Raw genomic sequence first — 6,406 nt, 5'->3', positions numbered from 1 at the left:
AATTCTTGATAATATTGATATATTGTTTCTTCTTGCTTTCTTTAATTAGTACTAAAATATCAATTATAATTACAAGTAAACATTATACATAAAAAGAATTTATTCACCAGCATAGTAACATATTATTATGAAACATAAATGTGTAAATTACAAACTCAACACTTACCACCCACCCCCCAAATAAAGACAACTGATGAAATTGTTTTTTCCCAATTTCAACAATTTTGTAATGATGATTGGTGTGAACAGAAACAACATTTTAACATTATTTTAGTGAAATTTGCAGCGTTTAATTATTTTAAGAATGAAAATTAAAATCATGATCTTAGTCAGTGTTGCGTTTGAATTTCACGCAAATGACGCTAAAAGTATAATGGGTCAGATAAAATGCAGTAGTGCAAAGGCATACACTTGATCAAATATATTGAAAATTTCCATGTCTTACCATTGAATCCCCATTATATCAAAAAGTGCTGGGAGCTGTATGAAATCGCTACGCATTTCATATAAATAAGCGTTAATTGCGGGAAATCCATGTAAATTGCTGTTAATACACTGTTTACATTGAATTTAATAATTGTTCTTACTTGAATATTTTAAGCTCCCAGCACTTTTTAAAATTTTGAAGGCTCATTTTACAAGTTAGAAACAGAAATAAGTATATTTGTTTATGTTATGCCGTTGCATTTTGCATTTTTTCGTATTATTCCTGGTTCATCTATTTTTAGCAGTATCACGTGACAGGGTATTCCCAAGAGACTCAAAAATTGCTCATGCGATAACAAATTATTTAATTTGTATAATCGATAAAATATCACTTTGTTAAACAAGTTTTTGGAGTAGAATACCAAGATTGTTCAAAGGCTAACATTTTATGTGATAAATATCGCTATTTTTTTATGGACGCCCTTAACATAGCTGAGCATATAATATTGTTGATTATGTGCAGATACGCTCCCTCGTGCCATTATGACCACGCCCATCGGGTATCTGCACATAACCAACAATATTATATGGGGTAACTACTACATATAAATATAACACAGAAAAAAGCCTAACCCAAGTATTTCCCCTAAATTACACTTCCCAGAACAAGTTTTATTTTTCATAATTTGCATGATTGACTCATCCGAAAAGGCTACACATTAATCAAAATATGATTATATTGTTTATAACGTAAAAAAGAAAAAGTTGAAATTTTCTGAGATAATTCTTCAAGAAAAATGTAATAAATAAGAATGTTTAAAGTTTGACGAGATCTTGCTTTGGCGATTATAATATGTTCCGGGTCATAATTACAATGAATGTGCCTAATATTGACGAATAAATTTGTTGGAAGTTGACACATGTTATGCACCTTAATTGTAAGATGAGGCAGGGATAAGTATGCTAATTCATTTTCTTTAGCGGGTTATTTTGATTTTTTTTTCTGCAATGATGGCTTCCTTTATAACCGGCAAGAATCATCAAAAAAGTATTTTATAGTATGACACATACATATTTACATCTATTTTTAACATATTAATATATTGTTAGTAAAAAGTAGGTAAAATCCACGAAAATGACGTTAATGTACATTATGTTCACCAGAACGTTAGATAAAAGTAACAGCTATATCGTCTTCTATTGGAATTTGAGTCTGACGTCATCATGATTGTTTTTATTACACATAAATATTTTCATCTATTTTTAACAAATTAATAAATTGTTTGTAAAAAGTAGGTAAATTCCACTAAAGTGCTGTTAATGTACATTATGTACATAAGAGCGTTAGCAAAAAGTAACAGTCGTCTCCTATTGGAATTTGGGTCTGACGTCATCATGATTGTTTTGTGCAGTCCGTGGTATTACTTAGGCTGCTGTACATGTAGGTTTCGACCAATCAATGAACGGCGTGTAGATTTCAGTATTGTTGTTTCTATAGAGCTATAGCTTTACCATAACGTTTCGTAAGAAGTAGAGGGAATCATACGTGGTGGATGTAAATATATCATTATTGTTGTAAATGAATAGTGTTTTTATGACTATATCGTGATGACTAGGGAAAACGTTAATTGTGTAGTAGACGTTTGTTACTATAAGCAGTTTAATTAATGCCCCGCTATGTATTTGCCCGATAGTAATCAGTCTATCATATTCTCAGCGCTGACGTCAAGTTTCTATGTAAAAGCTCACTGCATAATCCTCGTCTTGACTTATTTTCTCCTCTTTAACTTAATTCCTGTATACTACACAAATAAATAATCCATGTTTATTACAAAGAAACGAAATGCATGAACTGGATTGCGTAAATCAAGGGTTAAGGTCAAGGCAAAGTTCTCTTAAAAGATTATTGATATTTTAGATATTATATGTAATGTTTTCTATGACAATCGTAGGAAACAACCTAGACGTAACGCTTTTATATTTCAATAATTTACAAAAACAAAGATCTGAATAGCCCACATTATTATAACTACTTTGTAATAACAGCCTTATAACCTATAACTAATAGCATATAATTGCACTTGATTTTATAAATTAAGATATCGTGCTAAACCTGATATTATTTCCACTTTATGAATCTAACTGTATATTTGCTACAAACCCACCGCCATTTAAAAACTCTTATATATTATGACAATGTGTTGAAATTTTTACTTTTTTTACTTCCATTGCGTAGTAGCCAATAAATTTATTATCAGTCACTTTACACTAAACAATCGCGCAAGAGTAATTTCTGTATACAAATGTGTAAACTGTCTGCAGAACAAACAGTTATGGATAACTCCCCTCCAAATATTGCCAAATAAAAAGGCTGTGGAACTGACTTGAATTTGATTTATGTTTATAACATTTATCAAAGCTCAGGGGCTTTATCCACCCCCTCTTTATCAATTATTTACAAATTATTGAAATGTCTTGTATATGGTTTAATCCTTATCCCTTAACCATAACATTTTTTGATATCCCTTACCCATATATATTCCCGTTGATCATGTCAAGACGCAATTCAGACATAGCCCCTACACCTGGGGTCATCACCTCACCCTTCACCCCACCCTCCAACAAACTCAAAAAGACTAAGTATCTTGAAAACATGCATTCTTCATCAATTATATTTTTTTCTGTTTTTATGTTTTATGGCATATCAAATACTATGTATATCATGATCCTGTGGATGGTTTTGACCCTCATGAAACGGAAAAAAGGCTGACTATCTTAAAAACTGTTGAGATTCATCTTACCGCCTACACTGTAGCCATATATATTCATGTGTTTTTATGTCGGGGGCATCAAATGGTGTAATCCCGAGGAGTTGCCAAATATAAAATGATAAAATATTTTAATGATTATGAAGATCCACATTTCTATTAATCCATTTTAACTCATATTTCAATATTGATTCTTCAGATTGACAATAATAAAAATGAATCCCACCACATGACATACCTAATCAAAGACTTAAAATTTCAAGCATTAAATTACGGGAAAAATGGAACATAAATGTGTTATAGACAGACAAACACAAATACATTCAAACACACAGACAGACGAGTATATGACGTATACTCCCAATCTCATTTGAAGCGGGGGTATGACAATACCAATCCTATTCCAAGAGATGGTTTTGCAACTGAAATATATTTTGTTTTTGAAGAAAAAAACCCTACAGTATTGATTATACCCAACCTTACACCAGAGTAAACACCATCTGAACCCTGGGCTTACATTTGAGGTTTTTCTTGGATTTACTATAGGTTTACTTCTTAAGAATTTGTGTCCACTTTGGGTTTACTCGGGATTTGCGATTGGGGGCAACTAAACGGGGTGTTGCTAAAACGCGGAACGGAAAACGGAACGGAGAGCGGAACGGAACAGAAAACGGAAAATCTTATCTAATGTTATTTACTTTATAGATTTGTTTATCATGCTAAAACCGACATCCTTTGTCTAATATTTAATTTTTTTGAAAGATTATCAATCCGAGATTATTTATTCAAGACTAAATATTTCCCCAAAATCAACAGTACATGCATTGACCACCATACCCTGTCCTAAAATATCCTCGATTCACATTTTGCTGAATAGCTCGATATTTTTATGTACCTCAGGGTTCAAGCGATGTTCTTTCAGAAGCATGAACATTTTTCATGATTTCTTCTTTAAAACTTCCTCTCTAGCTCATTAGGTTCAATACACAGCTAAAAATAAAGAAGTCTACAGGGTTTTGCATTTCAACTGACCCGGATGATAACGTTGAAAAATTGTGCGAGGTATTCTGAGTGACCTACGAATGGAGAAAAGATGTCAACATTTCCGTAAGAAATCTGTTTTCGATCCTCTGAATTTTTCCTATTAAAAAAAATGATAATGTGTCAATGAAGTTTTCTTGGATATTTCCCGTTTCATCTGAATTAATTGCATCTTTCACAGGTATGTATATTTTGTTTTTAAAAATCGTCCAAATGTGTTGTATAACTATTTATATTTTGGGATCAGCACACCATAGTCCCAATTTATAAACGGAAAAACCAAACCAGGCAACGTCTAGATATCTATATTCAGATCTTATGTATATAGCTGCAGGAATGAACAACTGTCAAGTAATGCAAGCGTATTAAAAAATTGCACTGCTTAAAATACTAATTTCACTAAGTACCGGGTATTATTAACGGTACAAAATGTAGAAAACGAACGCCGATATTAGAGGAAAAATAAAACATAACATAAAATCCACAACGTTATTGGTCCAATTAAAAGATGCTACTTTTTGGTAAAATGGTATTTACAATAGCGGGACATGTTTGCAAATAGAAGATGCAACAAGACTTCGTAAAGATGATCATGGATTTCGTCAGTGGTACTTGTATATAAACACTTTGAAAATAGTAAGATTTTATATAACACGAACAATTTAGATATCCATGTACTCTCTTGTAGTCCTACGCCAGAGTTTAATAGTCTCATTCAACCAAAAGCTCGGCTGTCTCCGTAAATCTTCGACAAACAGAGATGCTCTCTTGCTTGTCGGAGATTAACGGAGACAGCTAAGCGTATGGTTGAACGAGACTGGAGTTCAATATCAATATTGCTTTGATCCATACACTTTTTAGAATTGTTTCGATTGTTAATACATAGTTTGAAAATTACACAACATGATTCATATGGGGTTTCTCTTAATTCTTGTCTGAAAAGTCTAATTATAAAAAAAGTGCGTAATTTAATTAAAAACTAGAAACTAATTGCCACGCAAGATAAGTTAATTTTAAAATAAATGATAATCGATAAAATCAACTCCCGTCAGTACTTTGATTTATCTTACTATCCTACTGCCTGTAATTCCGGCCCCCTTGTACATGTATATTTTATATACACATGTACCGTCTGCTTTCTGATCGGGGTTTACTTTTTGTGTCCACTATGGGTTTACTTTTGGTTTACTCTAGTAAACCCGGAGTAATCCCAGAAAGTAAACCCAGGGTTTAGTTGGGGTGTAGCTTCTGTTTGGTTTGGTCTGATCGATACTGTAGGATGGGAATAAAGGTGTATCATTCTAACCATATATAGTCAATAAATATAACTGATGAGTATATGTTATTGATCCCCCCTTAAAAAAATTCTGGAACTCTAACAGACACCAACGATCGTATCTGGATAAATCGTTTATTAATTCTTTAAAGTAAGAAAAATTGATATTGTTTATATTTTTTTAAAAGAAAAATTGTCATTTTTACCAGTTAATATTAAAACCACCATTTATGTTTCATTAAAATTTTGACCATTATGTTAAATATGAATGTTCCGATTTTTTGTTGTTTTTTTCTTCTTGTTTTTTTTTTTTGGTTTTTAGCTCAAGTGAGCTTTTCTAATCACCTTTTGTCCGTCGTCCGTCTGTCCGTCTGTCCGTCCGTCCGTCTTTCACATTTTAAACTTCTTCTCTAAAACCACTTCGTCAATTTTAACCAAAGTTGGCACAAAGCATCCCTTTAGAAAGGTGATTATAAATTGCAGAAATGAAAGACCGATCTTTATTTAAAACGGAGAAAACCTCGAAACTGTAGAAAAAAGGGGTGCATTTTAAAAAAATCTTCTTCTCAAGAACTATTGAAGCAAATTCAACGTAATTTTGCTAAAAAAATCCTTATGGAAAGGAAATCATAAATTGCAAAAAATTATTGGCGAACTCTGTTTCAATTTTGAGTAATTAACGAAAATAAAAATAAAGAGATAATCGCTCTCAATCAGTTTATAACTTCGGGTTCGGTATTCCATATCGAAAACGAAAGTTCATTGTGTAAGGCAGCCAAGTTTGAATGTAGACGCATGGTAAACGGGTCAAACTGACAAAGATGTATTTGCTTGTTGTGCTTGTTGTGCAACAGTTTACATGCGAAGGAATACTTGAAACATGCTAAATATATTT

This window comes from Magallana gigas, chromosome 1, assembly GCF_963853765.1.
Source record: "Magallana gigas chromosome 1, xbMagGiga1.1, whole genome shotgun sequence".
Taxonomy (NCBI): domain Eukaryota; kingdom Metazoa; phylum Mollusca; class Bivalvia; order Ostreida; family Ostreidae; genus Magallana; species Magallana gigas.
This window is presented reverse-complemented; position numbering follows the sequence as displayed.